Source organism: Lutjanus erythropterus, chromosome 12 (assembly GCF_056507025.1).
Source record: "Lutjanus erythropterus isolate fLutEry1 chromosome 12, fLutEry1.hap2, whole genome shotgun sequence".
Lineage (NCBI taxonomy): Eukaryota > Metazoa > Chordata > Actinopteri > Lutjaniformes > Lutjanidae > Lutjanus > Lutjanus erythropterus.
Window position 1 is genome coordinate 9,480,536 of NC_139328.1, and position 19,055 is coordinate 9,499,590.

The 19,055-nt window shown below is 41.0% G+C and overlaps 1 long non-coding RNA gene across 1 annotated transcript in view; it reads left to right on the forward strand.

Annotated features, from left to right (window-relative positions):
• The window catches only part of LOC146317603 (uncharacterized), a 128,569-nt gene that overhangs the window by 46,399 nt on the left and 63,115 nt on the right, over positions 1 to 19,055 (forward strand). The window contains exon 2 of the long non-coding RNA XR_014771694.1: positions 8,837 to 8,923. This is a non-coding gene — a long non-coding RNA (uncharacterized LOC146317603). The remainder of the gene's footprint in view (positions 1 to 8,836; positions 8,924 to 19,055) is intronic.

Here is a 19,055-nt window from a genome sequence, read left to right on the forward strand (position 1 = left end):
TAAAAAGGCTGCATCTGGTGGTTTCTTGAAACATGCTGAGATGCAGAAACAACCCTCCTCATCTCTATCTCTCAAACTCAGAACCCCAAGCACATTTCCCTCTTGAAGCTGCCTTGCCATGCACACGTACATTTACTGGAGACCCCTAGTTAGTTAATAGTGCAGTCATTAGATTCTTTGCAGGAGTTGGAGGAAGTTACCACTAAGTGAAGTCAGGAGGCTGTACATGCCTGGGGACACACCTGCAGCTAAAGTGGATAGAGATTCTACCCAAACGTCAAGTTGTATCCAGGTGGTCAAACTGACTGCACTGCGTAGTTCAGATTTAGATACTCACACATATTGAGTTTTGTCTTATTCAATTGCCTTTTCCCCAGAGTGAAATTTCAGGAGAGGAGAGGTGGAAGCTGAGTCAAAAAAACTTACAATCCTCACTGCCATCCTGGACTGTGATTAGAGTGGGGAAGCTTGAACCTGAGCAGCCATGTCCGGATTATTTCCCGACTGCTGCAAACAAGGAAATGAAAGCTGCATTCATCTTGAGAGATGTGGAAATACTGCAGTCTTGTCTTGGGCTCAATGCTACAGTCAGTTGCTTCAGGAAAAAAAAAAACAAAAATACATCACAAAAACATGAGAAGCGAGACAGTTCTTTCACATCTTTAGGGCTGTAGTCAACCAAAGAGATTCTTGGAGTCGACTTCAGTGATAAGCCTGCTATTGTTAATGTTTCGGAGATGTTGTCAACGATGACCCTCTCTCCTGCCTTCCTGCATCTCCCTCAATGCCCTAACAGCTCAGAGGACTTTTTCAAACAGATTCAGGAATGGATCAGTGAACTGTGCCTCAGCATGGTGCACAGTGTTCACACTTATCCAACAAACTAGACTTTGAGGTCAAGTGCGCTCAGATCCATGCCGGGGTCCCTGGTGCAAAAGCCCCCTATATCTACTGAGGACACACATCCTCTTCCACAGAGATCGACATGTTGCACTGCCATGTTTCTAAAGTAGTCCAGAATGTTGCTCTAGGGAGGGCCTTTCACATTTTTTTCTCAGCCACCGCTGGTTCTCCCATTCACTTGGAAGGGGAGGGTGAGGCAAGCAGTATTTATTTGATTGCAGTCAACAACCTTACTGCTGGAGGGCATTAAATCCTACACACTGGTCCTTAAAAAATATTTATTATTTTAAGTGCTAAAGTGTGTGTATATTTATTGCACATTAGAGTCCGGTAGTTTGATGGAGGCTATAGCTTCAAGCATTTTGATTTGCACTGTGGCATACATAGTCTACGTCTTGATGTCTGAAAGTTTGTATTCACAGAACTTAAACACATTCACATGTTTCTCATGCTTGGACACACATGCCCACAAGCTCCCCTGCTTGCCTACAGAAGTTGCGGTGTCATGGAGTGTGTGTGGTGAGATTGTGAAGAGTGCAACTCATGCATCCGTGCCACTGATAAACCTGCCTTTATAGGGGAGCTAGGGGATCTATATTCTGCTGATGCTGCGTACAGCCAGGGATGCACAAATCTCTCTCATACACACACACACACACACACATATGGGCGCATGCATCTACACAGGCACACACCACCACATCACAGACACCAGCAAAAAAGCTGGGGATGCTCCTACTATCTGTGTAAAGGCTATTGCTCACACCAAGTGCAATCTGTATTGTTGAGAGGCTGAACACTAGAATAAATAGAAGAGGTAGACTTCCTCCCTGGTGCCATCAATAAGAGAAGAATGCAATGTTATTAGGCTGGGTGAGCACTTAACAGACTAATATGCTGTTGTGATATTACACTTTACCACTACAGGATATCATTTTCACTCAGCACTCCTTTGAAGGCAGCCATTATTCCATCTTGATGTTTTGCAAATTGTCGACTTTTGGTATGAAACCAAAAAAAGTTCGCCTTACCGCTCCTGCTTGAGTACGATGATGAAATACACTTTATTCTACATCAAAAGCATTGTACCCTTTTAACAGCAGAGTTGATCTTAAGGAAGGCCATTTTCAGACCTCGCTGTCAGGTAGAGGTGCTGAAAGATTTGAATGATTCATGAATCAATTTGCCGCGTGTGAATGTAGTGCTCGTAGGAATATGGAGCGTTTCACTCCTCGGCGATGCTAAGGCTACCGCTGCTGCTCCTGCCGCCGCTGCTTCTGTACAGGCTGTAGTTTTAACTCTCATGCCACACTGCTGCCATTACCTGAAAGCATTTAGAGAGGGGAGAATGAGGTCATATGCAACCTGGCTTCAGAGGGGTCACACAACCAGAGGCTCCTGCTCGCTTTGTCTTGCTCTCCCACACACATTTCACAGTGCCTTCGCCCAGGCTACACTGTAAAAAAAAAAAAAAAAAAAAAAAAAGCTGAGAAAACTGAGTCTCTTTAATACTGCAATTCATTTTTTTACGGTTTATAAATTGATTTTTATATATACGTACGTACATATATATAAGCACTTAGTCAGTTAGCTTGATTCTAACACGTAATGGGAAGCCCCATTAACGTGCTAACAGAAATTAGCATCACACTCACTGTAATATTATCTTGACAAATGGATCCATTTTATTTCACATAAACAACATGTGAGCTCAGAATTTTAGGCATGTACAGTATTTCTGACTGAACTAACAGCTGCTGACTTCACGTTGTCTATAACTCTGGTCTCGACATTACACACTGACCACCTACAGCAGCCTCAGAGGGTCAAAACTAAAACTCAAAATACCCACTGGGAAATACAGCTACCACTTGAAAGAGACATTTTCTATCTTATTTATTGTTCAATACTTAATGAGCAGGGACAGCTAAATGTAGCACTTCAAAAGTATATATATATTTATTCTTTTTATTGTATATTTCATTTGCCATTTTTCCAGGTCCAGGGTTTTGAACAGACTATTTTCAAGTTCAATTTCATAGTTCGGTTTTCAAATAACTACAGTACATAGAAATACCAGTCTTCTTGCTGATGGTCTTGTGGATTGTATTAAGGCATCTGTATTAAACTGAGACCATTTCATAACCAGGTAAAAACTCCTTGTAGTAGCTTTAAGAGTTTGAGTTGGGCTCAAAAACTAAAAATATCTACTGAAGAAAGTTTGAGTTTTTACAGTGTAAGGTTATGAATCAGTTGCAAAGTCCTCCGGCATATTTTGGTCATTACAGCACTCGTCCTATCTTACACTGAGAACCTCAGCACCCCGACCCCTTTTAGAGTCACATTACTGAACACACAAGCTGAAAACACTCATGCACCTACCCCCCCACCCCCCACCGCCCTCTGTGTCAAACACCTTTTCTCTGTTTTCTCGCACACACAAATCCTGACACAGGCGGACAGTGAGAGGGAAGAGGATAGATGACACATTTCCTGAGGAGAGGCAGCCAACGTTATTTGTTATAATTCAGCTCTAATTTCAATATTTTCAAACCTTCCCGGAGATTTATATGTGCTGCCTGAAAGAGCATCCATCTTGACCGAGCCCTGGCCGGCCTCAACTGTGCCGGTGTCACATGATCGATGTTTTCCCTGGCCTCCCGACATCTTCTCGTGGTCACATGGGCCTCTGTCAAGCTTGGTTAATTTTGCACTCTCAGCTCCTCAGCTATTACCATATGAATATCCTCATAGCCATACATATTCTGCAGCCATACATGGAGATTTCAAAAAGTGGCTCTTTTTAAGGGGAAATCTGAAAAGACCGGAGGGGACGAAGAGGAGGAAGGAGTGGATAGGGGCTTGGCAGGATGTTTTCACAGCTGTCATGGTGATGAATTAGGCTCTTATGATTAATCTGTATTTAAATGTAACATTACCATCTCCAGACAGTTAGGCCCAGCCCATTTTCAGTAGACCGTGGCCATCCAACAGCAAAACATGTTGATTATATTGAACACCACCGAAAGGAGCAAATCAAACACTGACTACGTTATTAGCCCTATTAGATGAAAGCCATTTTTTATGGGCAGATACACAGGCACTTTGGAAAGTTAGAAATTAGTAAAGCTATCAAGTTGTGCAACATCTACAGATAACAGTTAAGTCGGGTGAACTTCGGCGCCATAAACCCAGTGTTGTAGCGAAATGGAGAGACGCTGAATGGGCGGCTATAAAAGCTTCCTCATCCATTGACTCTGTGAGGGCAAACTCTCCTCCCATCCCCATTGTGTGTCTACATGCCAGCTTTTTAGAGCCAAGTTAGCGTTTAAGTGAGAGTTGGGCTCCCACCCCTGCCATTTAGTTCCCACACGACCTTGTGGAGACACAAAGAGCGGCCACGCCGAACAGCTGCCCACTGGGGCGACAGATTTATGTGGGCCAAATCAAACCTCTAAAACTCCAACAGCTGACCTGAGCGGCGAAGAGAAATAAAAATCACAATGTGCATATTATTACTCTTCCGAGGCTCTCGTCCTCTCCAGTTCAAGGCCTCAGCTGTCATTAGTGTTCATAATAAGAGCTTTCCCATATGCTTCTGTCCACAGATGTTATGATTGGGACATAACATGTTATGACTGCACATTCCCAAACAGTGTTACGGGTCAAGTGAGGGACAGACTTAGCAGGAGTGCTAAAGGGAACGAGTTGTGGTTACTGATGCTGACAGAAATCAAACATGATCTGATGTTAACTCTGCTTGGCAGGCTGAAGTGACAGAGTGTTCGCTGACTCTGCTATCCTAATTTCTAGCAGGTCAGTTGATTGCTGGGAGACAAAAACAAAGCTCTTTCATTGAGACGGGTCACAGTGGTGTATATCTTTGACATTTTGGGAATCTTGCTATTTCGCTTTCTTGCCGAGAGTTAGATGAGAAAGTCGATACCACTCTCAAGTCTGTGTGATAAAAATGAAGCTGCAGCCAGCGGCCGATTAGCTTAGTAAAAAGACTGTTCTGTCCAAACATAACAAAATAGACCGTGCAGTAGAGCTGTTGGAATAACTATCAATCAACTGATCATTTTGAAACTGACCCCAGGGGTTGGCATGATGAATTGATACCGATTATCTGTGACCCGCCTTCAAACTTAGAAGCTGCAAGCTGTGTCATGTCTTACATTGTTTTAGTGTTTATTTTGGAGGTTAGCAGGCTGGGGCAGTGTTGGACTAAAGTCGGAATATTTAGGGACAGACGAGAGAAAAGGTGTGAACGTTAAGCCTCATTAAAGTCACCTAAATAATGAGAGTAGTAGATTTGATGCAGGTAACTGTTTTTTCATGTTGCTTTTTTTAAAGTTGTAGTTGTAGTGTGTATTATGTTAGCTTTGTTGTTGTACAGAAGCTGATCGATAGCCGGTCATGCTATTGTTGTTGCTGTATGTAAATTTGCTTGATAGACATTCCCTGAAAGTAACAGTGTAACTATGTGAGTAAAATAATTCATTTGTAATGTAACTATGAGTATCAGCCTGCAGCTAGTTTGCTCAGATCACAAAGGTGTATTGCCTAGCTGAGCAGTGAAGTGAAATCCACAAATAACGTAACACTTTGCATTATTGCTCAAAATGACTTTGTTTGACTTCATTACTTGCTAATACCGCATACTACCCTGTTTAGCCAACCTGAATAACTACAGGGGAATTTCCGTCATCATGACGGCCCTACCAACCGGCACTTTTACAACAAATCAACATGTTTTACCTTGTTTGTGTATTTCATGCAAACTACAAAAGCAAATTAACAGACTATATTTTGGCCAGGTGCTGGCACTTCCTGGAGTCTTGTCATCACAGTGAGGTTACCACCTGGCCAAAAAATACAATAGCTGGGCACAAACATGTTAATTGGTGTTAATTAGTGAACTTAAGAGACAGAGCCAGGCTAGCTGGTTCCCCCTGTTTCTATCTTTTATTATATTACACACTGTAAGCGTATTTCCTAAAATGTGGAACTATTTCTTGAGACATATTAGACAGAGTTTTTAACTTACTACTTACTTTAACTTAAGTAGTCTAAAGCAGTCTGAACTATATAAGAAAACAAGACCATCAGTGAGAAGAATGGCTGTTTCTATAGCTAGACTTTTCTCCAAAAGGCGTCCGCCTGGCTCCACACATGATCATTCTTCCATAGGGGAAAAACACTCTGGGTTGTTTGTATTTCTCTGAACCAGTGACAATTGTTATGGGTGGTGCTTTGCCCAGAATGCAGAAATTGTGAGTGAAATAGTGTTGGGGAGGGACTTCTTTCTGTGGAACGTTTGCATAGGGAGGCGAACCCTGGCATTAAAATAGCTAAATTCCCTCCAAAGAAAAGGAGATTGTTGTTGTTTCTGGTAGAAATGGGGGGAAATGTAGGTAGCAGATGCCATTTGAAACAGGTGGCCCTTAAATCAGATGAAACAAGCCAATATTTACATTTTCCCATGCACCCAAAGTTATTGTTAGTAGTATCAGTTCTTTATTTATTTATTTATTTATTTATTTATTTATTTATTTATTTATTCAATGACATATTTGTGGTTATGGCAGTGGATACACTACCACTTGCATTGATAGAGGGCTCCAAAATCAACAAAATCTAAAAGTTGCTTGTAGCTACTTCAAGAAAACATTTTTTTGTCATTACAGGATATTGTACCAAATACAACAAAAGTCGTCCAATTCCCTCAAGGCAGTGTCCTGCTAATAACAGCAAGTGCCATAAACATGTCCTTTCAACACAGATGTATGTAGGCTTTAATCAGATGCCAGAATAATCCACAGGCCAATTTTATTGGCATTATTTATTTTTTGCTCTGCTGGATGCTCTTCTGACAATTCCTTATTGCCAAACACCATGAAAACCATCTGTTTTGAAGAGATCCAGAACCACTGTTGCATTGTTTATAGCCTCAGGGGCATTTTAATGTTGAAGAAGTCGCTGCTGCTCACTGTATCTGTGAAATGAGACGGTCAGACTCTGAATTTATGTCCGTGAATTTACTCTAAAGATTTAATTCAAAGAGCCATCTAAAGGTGGCTGATTGAAGGGTCCGTGGAGATGGTCTTAGTTCCTCTTGGCTGAGCTGATAGGAGAAGGGGAGATAAGAATGCCAGACCTGACTATGATTAATGGGTTGGTATTGCTCCCCGTCTCATGCAAACCAGCAGACACTGTGTAAATTATACCTAAAATACGTCTGAAACCACTTTGTGCATTTCCGTTTGAAGCCCCCGTGTTTTACTGCGTATTCATGACATCAGAACAGAGAGAGTAGAAATAATTTGACAAGTATTTGGCAGGTGGAGGGTTTTGAAAGGACAGGAGCGGGGAATAAGATGGGACACATTTTGATAGTGAAGCCACAGAGCCTGTATAATGTCTCTTAAAGAAGGAAAAAAAAAATCAGCATCTGATTTAAATTCTCATATACCACCACCATCTCTCCACCTTGAATTTCCATTCACCCAATGTGAATGCCAACATTTTTTGACCTTGCCTTTTATGCTGCATGCTAATTTATACAAATGTAAGCATTTCTTCCCCCCTTCATGCTCTATTGCTGGAGTTTGTTAGCTTTTTCTGGGTGGGCGAGGTCCTGCCTTGAAACACCCAAATCCCTTCCTCTCTCTGTCTCTCCTTTGGGAATAAAGAGTGTATGAGATAGGAGAGGGAGGGAGGGTGGGTCATGAGAAACTGAAATTAAAGCTTTGCAGCGGTTCACTGCCTCTTCACTTAAATTAAAGACATTCATGCATTTTGAAAAGGGAAAGAGCATTTTAATGAAAATGTATACAGTGTGGCAAATGTCTTTGTAATGCTCGAGTGATAAGGAATTGGAGATGGGCAGGGTAAAAAAAACAACATGGTAATGTATTTTGGAGGATAAACAGAAAGGGTAAACATTACAGAGGTAAATAGTTTGGATATGTGGCTCCCTCATCAAAGCTAATGCCCTGCTGTGTAAATTTGCCAAAGTCTTTGTGCGTAATTGATTCGCATAGAGGATGATAAGCTGTGTTTTGCGATAAGAGGATGGTTCGAGGACAATGTTGTTTGAGGAAAAATTGGAATTCCAATCCAAGTATTTCACGCAAAGGACAAAAGTAAATGAATTATCACAAAGAATGGGTTGAACATCAAAATAATCAGACTTCATTTTAGCCAGTAATACTGAATCCAATTATTCTATTCATTTTCCCTCCACACAGTAATAAAGTGCTTCTGAAATCCCTACAGAATATGAATTAGCTGTGTTTCTAACATCTAGAGGTTAATGATTTGAAGAGCTGCATGTGTACTGTATACTTGATGACTAAGTGCTCTTGCAATCAACCCCTGCAGGCATATGGTGCAATTCCTGGCTGGTCCAATGAGAAACTCCCTATATATAATAATGAACAGCCGCAGTCACAGTCGGTGACAGTCGTTTGAATTTTTCGGCAGCATCTTCTTATCTGAGGGGTAAATATGTTGAAAAGGAAATTTTCCTCACCACTCCTCTCGCCTCATTCCACCCTGCTGCTGGAGAAAATTCTTCTTGGCTCTGTTCTCTGATGGAAACTTTATTGAAGTACACAACAAAGAGACAGACAAAAACCTAACCAGGCAGTCGTTAAGGCGAATGAAAAACATCACAGGATCTCTGTTACTGAGGCTCCCGTGCTCACCCTAATATGCACCCTCATGTACACAAGCACATGCAGTACCTGTACAAACACAGCCATAAAATACCTGTTTAACACACCCGGCCGCCCTTCACTACATGATTTCTTTACTCCATCCATTTGTTTGTATTCTTGGTGTTTGAGTCTGTCCATTACTTACCTCAGTCTCCACATCCTATCTTTCTCTCTCCCCCTCTGTTTATGTCCTCCCTTTCTCCTCTCAGCGTGTGGTGTACTGAGGACGTGAAAGCTGAATCATCTTGCTGTGATGTTAAACAGGGGCATTCCCGAGAATAACTCAACAAAAGCAGGTAAGAGAGAGTTGAGGCACTGGCAAAAAATAATAATGCATAATATTATATTATTAAAACTGACAAAGCTGTCAATGCACAATAGAGCACATTTTACACTTTTACATTTATTTGGTTGACGTTTTTACCCAAAGCAACTTATCATGCAAGTACATAAACTTTGTCAAATATGCTGAGCTGCTTTAGGTGCTACATTTAGAAACAAGGGATTTTTTTTGTGGGCTAAGGTGCAGTCTGAACAGATATGTTTCAGTCCTGATGGAAGATGTGTTTCTGCTGTCTGGAGGTCAATGGGGAGCTTGTTCCAGGACAGCAAGCAGTCGTGACTTTGTTGAGCGGAAGCTGGGCCCCCCTCATAGCGAGAGGGTAGCAGGCCAATTGGCAGTAGCAGAGCGTGGTGGACGGGCTGGGGTGTTTGGTTTGTCCTGTCCTGGACAGAGGATGAGCCTGAGCTCTTCACGGCATGATAGGATAGTAGCAGTGTCTTGAAGCGAATTAGAGCGGTCACTGCTGAGCCACACGCTTGTCCACAGATGGGGCAAGAGAGCCCAGATGTTGGGCTAATGCTGGGTCCCCCCCTCCATACGTTTTTTCGGCTGCAGAGCACAGCGAGCACAGTCCTCACTCCCAACATCTTCACTCCGCCAGACATACCTACAGGGGTCCGGTTTGTAGGTTTTAGCTCAGGGTTTACCCCCCTAGCTAACGTATTTTGCAAGATTTACCCATGTGGCAGTGGGACAGACCACTCCAGCTCTGAGATCCACTACAGGTCAGCACGGGGTTGCAAAAGCTGCATCGTAGTACCCTGCTTGCAATGCAGTGAAACAGCCCGCAGTGGATCAATGGGACAGACAAACACAGGACTTACGCCTGGAGAAGGAGGAGGAGTGTGAGTCCTGTGTGAAACCAGTAGTCTTTTTATATATGTTACATACATTATTGAGTTACGTAACCCAGTCCACGATCTTTTCCTTAGAGTTAACCAAGTAGTTTTTTGCCTTTATTTTGAAAGTCTTTCGAGATGTGCAAAATTGATGCTAGATGAGTGCCTACAATTTTTTAATTTGATAGTTAGAGCCACTGACTGAACTCCCATTTCTGATGAGCTGGAAGTGAGAACGTTTCCTCCTGATGTTGAAGAATGATTATGTGGAAGCTTGTTGGTGCAACAATGTTGGCAGGTGGTCATCCAGTGTCACACCCAAGTCCAGTGTGAGCCGTGGAAACTCAGAATTCTCATCGGTAATGTGATTAAAACCAGTCAACATCCATGTGAAAGACTCTCCTCCCTTCCTCAGTATTCCTTCGTCTTTCCGTCATCTCTAACTAGGGGCAAAGGGCCGCTGATACAATTACAAAGACAAAGAAGCTCGTTGTGTGTGTTCCTCTTAAAATCAACCTCTGTGCCTCTCAAATTGCTAAATGATGAAGTAACTAACATAAATTATAGCCTTCATGCTTTTTGTCACCAAAGGAGCAACAAATTTGATTGCAGGGATACAACGCTTTGTCTGGTGCTGTGTATCAGTTCTTATAATAGCCTTTACTCACACAGCAGAGTTATTGTGCTACCTACAGATTGTGTGTGTGTGTGTGTGTGTGTGTGTGTGTGTGTGTGTGTGTGTGTGTGATCAAAATTCTCATGGGCACATGTACACACACACACAGACACCTGATAAGCCAAGAGAATATGGATAATTTCTATTTTCTCCAGTGTAGCAGAGGTTCCATAACAACCCTGTCAAATATGGAAAACATTTTCATCAGATGTGTTTATCTGACAGGTGCAGATGTACACACACCAGCACATGAATGCAGATGACATCAAATGCCACGCACAGGGCTTGGCTAGTAACAGAATATGTTTCTTGTGATAAATTGCATGCACAAAACTGATGTGAAGCATACAAAAAATATTAAAAATACATTTCAGTTTACCAGTATTGCAACTGTTTTGAAAAATGTCCGTATTACAGTACTTCTTGAAATACCTAAAATTTAAAAACATGAAATGCTGCTGGGCTATTTCAGTGTTAGACGTGTCAGGCTGTCTGAGGCTGGCTGACTGTGACACTTTGGACCAGGCAGCAGCAGATGGCAGTGACATGTCTGCATTGGTCTGAGGCCGCAGAGGAAAACCAAACACACGGCTGTTCAGTCAGAGGAGTCAGGAGAGACAGTGGGGACAGTTTCCTAATGACAGGCAGCTAATGGTACTCACCCAGGAGGAAGTCAGAATAAAGAAACAGGTACTGGTGGAAGCTTGACCCCCCCACCCCCGAAACATTAAGCATCGACATCTATAGACACATCGATCCATGGATGTTCCTAGTCCACACAGAGAAATGATTCATTCTTTTACTCAAATCTTCATTGCAGGTAAAAAAAAAAGTACAGTTTTATCTGAAAAGATGTGTGTTAGAAGTTGTTTACTGTGCGTACAAAGAAAAACTAAAGCCACCAAACATTACTGAGTGCCAGAAAAAACAAAACTGTCAAAGATTTCTTTTTGCATTAGCTTTTAAAGAGTGTCTGACAGAGCAAGACATATTATCTGTGCCACACAAAAATATTTTTATCCCATTTTCAAATATAAGCTCCTTATCAAAAGAATTCACCAGAAATTACTCTTTTCATTAGAAAATATACTTAAAGGCGAAATCTGTAATATATTTCTGTAATAAATAAGAATAAAAAAGAACCATGGTATGATTTTTGAACATGCAATTGTTACACATTGCTCTTTTAAATGTATTTGAACTGTTGCTCAAAGAATTATTCCAAGATATTAGCACCAAACATTTTTTTCATGCAGTGTTTTACATGGAAATGATCAGAAAGGTTCAGAAACACTTAACACATCCAAAGTAAATGACACCATTTAAAATGACATTGTTGCATGCATATCTTCAATTACTGAGCAAAACCTGCATTCAGAGGTGTAATCTCACATATAATTATAGGTAGGTGCTATACTGTTTAAACAACTTATGTCCTTAAAAGCGAATATATAAAAAGGCATAGACACATACAAAAATGATCCCTCTCAATTATCACCCACACCTGCCAGAAGTGTTGCAGCACTTGATTCTGCAGAGGCCTCGCCCTCCACCTCTACATTCTTATTTTCTCATTATTTTACTGTGCTCTGGATGCTTTACCAACCCAAAGTGTCTGCTGTCTTTGACATCCTGGGAAAGAGACTCAACAATCATCATTGCGGTGCATTTATAGACAGCAGCTGACAAATTCTTATTCTACCTAGCAGTAAAAAAAAAAAAAAAAAAAAGCACAACTTAGGCTTATTATTGGATAATTACGTATCAAAAAGTTTTGGTGAGTACATTTTTTTCTCTCTTCTCGCCTCCGTTTTGTTGCACTCTGTTCTGAAGTTGTTAGGTTGAGTGGGTGGCTGGAACTTTCTGTCATATTGCATAGCGGCTGTAACATTTTGTTTTGTGTGTAACTGTTTTTTCCTCACAGAATTTGTGCAGTCATAAATTTAAAAAAAAGTTGATGAATTTCTTGTTTACAAGTGTCCAAAAGAGTATTCAGTCACTAGTCTTTACTTGGGGCAAGTCACAGTATGCTTTTGTGGGTTTGTTCTGTTATTAGTATACTGCTTCTTGAGCAGGGCATTAGGGGGGTGTTAAAATGTCAAAATATGGGAACGTCATCTTCTCCTTGTAGCACCATTATCCTATTCTCTCATCTTTCATGTAGCCAAATTCAAAGGCTTCATGAACACGGATCATTTTACACAAGCATAAATAGAAGTAAGTAAGTAGAAGTAAACACAAGAAGTCTGTACATTCAAAGAACATTTTACCTTTTTTGTTCAGGTTATTATTCAAATTTGTTTCAGACTGTTTAATTTCAGTGAGTGCAGTCCACTGCCTCCAGGCACTGCTGCATGCTGAGTGCTTGATATAAGTTGGTAATGAGGCAGGGCTTTCCTTCCTTTCTAAACTGACTGCTGTTTTCATAAGTACTTTTTTCACCACATAAAAAGGCACAGAATCAAAAGGACTAAGCGTTGAAACTAGACTGTGATGCATATTGTAGGTTAAATTTTTAGTGAGGAAAGAATTTTGCCTGTTTCCACACTGATTGTATAAAACAACAGCAGCCAGTCAAAGCACAGACATTCAATAAACAGTCTTTTATTTATAGCTAATAATTTAATGTCAGAAAAGAATGAAAAACTGAAATTAGCCTACACAAATCACAGACTGTACAATGAATAGTGGGAGAGAGCCTCCCTGACTTCACCCATAGTTTTTGTGAAGCTCGCAGGCCCCTTTTTCCACCACATAAGCTCTGGTTCTTGAACTGGATCCATTCAAGATTCTTGGAACCTTGGTGCTATCTGATGAACCAGCCTGCATTTTTACTAGTTTTCAGTGGAACCATTATAACAAGGGGGTGTAGCACAATGCGCAAGAACTGGTAGAATATGACACGGCCACTTTGGTTCCCATGGAAAACCTGCTATCTTTTGGATCAGCCGGGAACCAACATTGTAATTTTTGGTGGAAAGTTTTTTATATGAGGCGACATGAGTAGACATGTTTATTCCTGTGGTAAAGTCAGGCATTTTAATATTAAAGTCTATGGGGAGTGACTCGCTCGTGGAGGCAGCCTCGGTGGCCATTTGAGGAACTGCAGCTTTTGGCACTTGCGCGTCGGCTTCATTTTTCAGCCGAGGAGATTGCCGCTTGGTGCAAACACGGTCCAACACTGCCCGCCACAAACACATATGTATTAATCTAGTTTTCTTCTTAGTTCCAGTGCTACTGTTTGGCAGTGAAGTGGTGAGGTGGGTGATTTAGTCTCACATATTACTGAAGTGACACTTTAAACGCTAACACAAGGCTGATCATTTACAGACATACTGCCAGCAGTGGTCACTTTCAGGTCTGTAGTGGTTTGGTCTTCATTAAGACCTCTTGAACACTGTTAACTTTTCATAGATTGGGCAGCTGGATTTAATGATAAAAATATTCATGAATTACTGCTAGAAAAATACTTATAAGTTATTTAGTTGAGTCTGTCACAGCAAGTATTTCTAAATTGGCCACTTAGGAGCTACTCTAAGCCTGCAATTATAATGTGACTATGGTAACAGGACTTTATTGTTCCTGACAGAATGTGTTTGTTATACAAATGTATTGGGTCAAAGAAACCAATTCAAACCAATATATTTCCATATACATGTCAACTGTACTGGGAGGGGTGGTGTTAATATTAAAACACTGTAACTATCTTGAAATCACACAGTGGAGAAAACGAGGGGGATGCAGCACTTATTATAGACTAAATGACTATGTTTACGGTCTGGTCAGACACTGCTGTGTAATTTCAATCAGCCAAACTTCCCCCACATACAAAGCGCAGCTCATTACCACTCACCTCTGTGGACACACTGTTTTGTTCCCTTGATTGGAGGGCCTCAGCTCCAATTAATATCTTAGAAGGCTGACATTTCAAACGAGGCTCCATCCTCTCCTGTTTGGAGCACTTCGCCTCCTTTAATGAAGGCGCACAAATAGGAATTTCTGGTGTAGGAGACAAGAGGTGTTTTCACTTTGATCTTTTTTTAATGTTGGCTTATTCTATGTATATCAGCAGGTGCACTGACTGTGTTCCTGTTCGAAAAATACCGTCACATGGTATTTTTCAAAATGTGATTTTTGCACAGTAGTCAGGTGGTTATTCATTAATGAGATTCATAGGACTGACTTAATGACAATGCATTTAGGGGAAATTGCATGCATGTGTGCACCAGAATCGGGCTCGGTGTCTGTAAGGGTTTGCTTGAAAATGGGACACATCGCAGCTCAGGCTCTATTACTTTCGCTCCTCAAGCCTCATCTTTTCCTTAAATGACACATTATTGATTGCAATATTCATTTTTTCCTGAGCCAGAAATTGCAGTCCAAAAAGAGCAGTGCTCATATTACACTTCATTTCTAATAAAATCAAATTCCGAACAGTTGACTCAGGATAATAGAAAACATGATAGTGTTTTTGAACTGAACTGAGATTCATTTTAAGAGTAACAAAACCCCCGAACACCTTTTTTTTTCAGCTAAAAGCCAATGTGTAGGCATTTAGTAGTGATGTTTATTGATTCATATCAAAATCTTGACATTTTAGTATTTGAATTCTACATTTTGTGTCATAAATATGCATAGTAACTCAGATATTGCAATTGAATTTTATAGATGGCTGATTTGGTGGCAGTTGGCGTATATGGTAGCAGGTTTTGTCACCGACCAACCAACTCCCTGCTCGCCCAATGGTTGGAAAACAAAAAAAAAACTAAAACAATGTTCTGGCTGCCATCTGTTGGGTGTCCCCCAGCCCCTGCTCCTGAGTAGTTTGAGTAGTGTGTGAATCTATGCTAATCGGTACTCATCATTCACAGGACTTTACACTGTTTTTTGGTAACCCTCTACTTAGTATTTTTTTTAATGTGGGCACTTTTGAAGCTCCTCCAGACTGCGTTCTTTCCTACGATTGACGATCCGATGATAAACAACAGGACTATGGGACGACGGTGAAGTTAGTTTTAAGTTTGGTAGTCAACAGATAAATCCAGCGGTGCCTTCTTGAATATCCAACTAAAGACTTACTTCACTGCAGTGGCTACAGCCTTGTATTGACACTCCCCCAACAGACATGCAGACACCAGAAAGCCTTGCTCTGAGCCTCTTAGAGCCGTTAACAGTTAGCTCAGCTACAACCGTAACCTACCACACAGAAACTTTTACAAAGGGACCTCAGTGTGCTTTACTGTGACTGTCAAAGCTTCAGTGGACACTGTGTTTCCAGCATGCACACCGAGATTCTGCAAGTCTGCTGGTAGTCAGAGCCCGTTAGCTCTAACTACTAGCTATCTCACCTCACATACTGTGTAGCCATGAGGCCATTCCCCCTTCATTGATTGTCATGTGCAGCCCTACCCCACCCCCCACCTCAGTCCCTCGCCACTTTTTAGCATTTTCCAAAATGATGTAGTGGGGGGAGACCTGGGGGTGAAGTTATACTTCAAATATTCTTCGGTTGAGGAAAAGAGAAAAAAAGTCAAACCCTGTTTCATATGCAGAGCTACATCCTCTAAGCCATCAGTCCACATAACCTTTCTCTTTTTTGAGGTGCGGTGGATTTCAAACCAGCCACTATCGCTTTCTCTCACTCCCACATAATGTAGCTCCAGCTGGCCACGCTGCTTCAGAGATGTCACGCCGGGTCACACGCGTGACGCTATTTCCCCACCCTCCCCCTCTCAGCAGGCCCTACAGGTTGTTTAGCATTTCAGACAGGCCTCTTGTGCTGCCTCGCAGCCAAGCACAAGGGCGCTTAGGGATGTCATCTCCTCAAAGCTAATTGCTGTGCCCTTCTCTTAACGAAACAAGCTCAGGAAATAAATAACTAATGTGCCCCTTGGTACGCTCATTAGCTTACTGCAAATTCGCCGCTCCACAACTTTTCTTGCTCTCACCATCTCACTCCATCTCACTTCATCTCACTCCACGTTCCCAACCCACCTACCCCACACACTCACACACACACACACACACACACACACACACACACACACACACACACACACACACACACACACACACACACACACACACACACTTCTGCTCCTCCTCATTCAGCTTTATTCTTCTCCACTTCTCCTCTATCACATTCTGCGTTTTCTTCGCCAGGAGAGATCAACCTAATGAGGATGTTAAAGAGTCTCTCTGCAATCCCTTTGAAGAATTCTGAACCGGTTAAAAACAAACAGCTCTATTCAGCAGGAAATAAGAGATCTTGTTATCATCCCTGACATAAAAGCCACTGAAGTCAGTGAAATTTGACACTTCGGTGTATGCGGTGGAGGTGTTGTGAATTGTTAAGACCAATCTTGCAATTAATGAAGCCGCTAACATTCACTGCAGTTGTATTGTCTACTACCACAACTAGCATGTGCAAAGCAGTGTTACGTTTTTTAAAATTAAGCCATTCTGCAAAAGTAAACTCAAGATAGTCTAATTTTACTTTATCAGGATCAGTCATTTAAATTGGAAATTTAACTTTGTGTAGTCAAACCTTTCAAAGAGTTTTATGAGCGACTGACAAAACGTACGATGTTAAAAATGGATTAAGAGAGTAATCAATCCCTCCAGCAGTTGTGATGTTGTGATCGCACCAATTAACACAAATTCAACAAATCTCTGTGAATTCTGCACAGCCCTGCAATTTTGTCCAATCAACACAACCTCTCCACAGATTTCACCAATCATCCTAGCTTCCAAATTTTTGCAATCCTGAGCCTTTTTGGTAAGTTTACTTAGAAAACCCTTGGAACAGAGTGTGGTTTTATTGTCCCTGGAGCAGGTTGCCTTAGTATTTTAATCAGTTTTGCAAAGAATACAAATTTAAAAAATGCAACTGCTTTTTTTAATCCCTGAAAAACATTGCAACATGCATCCCAAATTTTCAGAAAAGCTGCTGTGAAATCAGGCACTTAAGGCCACAACAATCCAAACAGAAACTCCTGTGAAATCCTGATGCGACTGACTAACACAAGCACTAAAATGTTGATAAAACAAAATAGAATCAAATCGTTAATAATTATGGTTATAAATAAAATCATGATAATTAATAAAACCATAATATTATAAAGTGCTGCATAAATGTCAGACTAAATAGATGGGCTTTTCATTTACGTTTAAATATGTCAATATTTTCCGCTCCTTTCAGATCCTCGGGAAGACTGTCTCGGTGTCTTTGGTGTAATGGCTGAAAGCAGCATCCCTCACCACATGTTTTTGTTCTCCTTTGTGAAACAGAAGCACTAGAGGATCTAAACAGTCTTCCTGGTTCATAAACCAAAAAGCAATGATGTCAGGTGAAGTCTTTATGCAATGTGGGGACATTCAGCTGCACATTTTCTTCCAGTTTCTTCATGTTAGCTTGACAAAAAAAATCACATTTCAAGTGCAATTCTTAACAGATAGATTTTTTTTCTGTTTTTGTCAAATAACCAAGAGGCACCAGTGGCAGAAAATGGACAAGAACCTTTCTTGACTTTCCCATCCAAAAAAAGGCCAATTGTGTTCACAGAAATACACAATCTCAAACTAACACTATGGGCAATCAAATCCAGTGATGTTGTGCTGTCCAGGTCTCCAGGAGAGTCCTGATTTGCTGTAGATTAAGAAAAACCCAGGGAGAAATTCGAAATTCTTCACAGACCACGGCTACATGTAGCTCCCCTTTCCCAGAACAAATTGAATCACATTGTTCTCCTTGCGTGTAAATGTAACAGGAACCAAAGAAAACTACTTTCATGTTTTTTGGCAGTGTAGACATGCGGTTTTGGTACTGAGGTCAGAAGTATTTTCTAATCAAGATTGAGAAAGGTCTCTGACTTTTTCTTGCTGACTTTATATTGTAAAGATGTGTCAGTTTCCTGTCTGAAATATTAATTGCTTGATAAATTATTGCTTCTGGCAGGGAAATGTATTCCACTAAAATGGATGTAGGTAACTCCTCTGCTACCCAGATTTTTAATACATTTCCATATGAAAGGATTAGCTCCGTACTTAATGGTAATGATCTGTCATTTCTGAACGTAAGGAGGCCACATCTGGACTATCTTCCAGCGGAGATTTATCACATATTGCTGAATGGACGTTACTCTGGAATGGAAACCTTCAGGGCATAACGCTGGCACTGATTCGAAACAAAGACTGTGATGATATGGCCTATGGGACATCATATTGTGAGCTGTCGTTGGGAGGTGGGTGTTTTGTTCATGTTTGTAAGAAAAATAAACTAAAAAAAAATAGAAAGGGAGTCTTGGGATTGGCCAGATATCCCCTTGAATCACATCCATGACTATCGCTCATCCATCCATAACTAGATTTTATACCCATGGGTGAAGTTGAACAGATTGATTTTGAAAATCATGAATCTTTGGAGTAAAGGCTGGCTTATTGAGCTTAATTTTAAGGCTAGGGATATATGGACACACAGCTGAAAACTAACGTGTGCCTAAGTCCACAAATAATCAAAGGATATATCATGAATAAACCGTGGTAGAAAGTGAGTTTCCAAGCATTTTTAC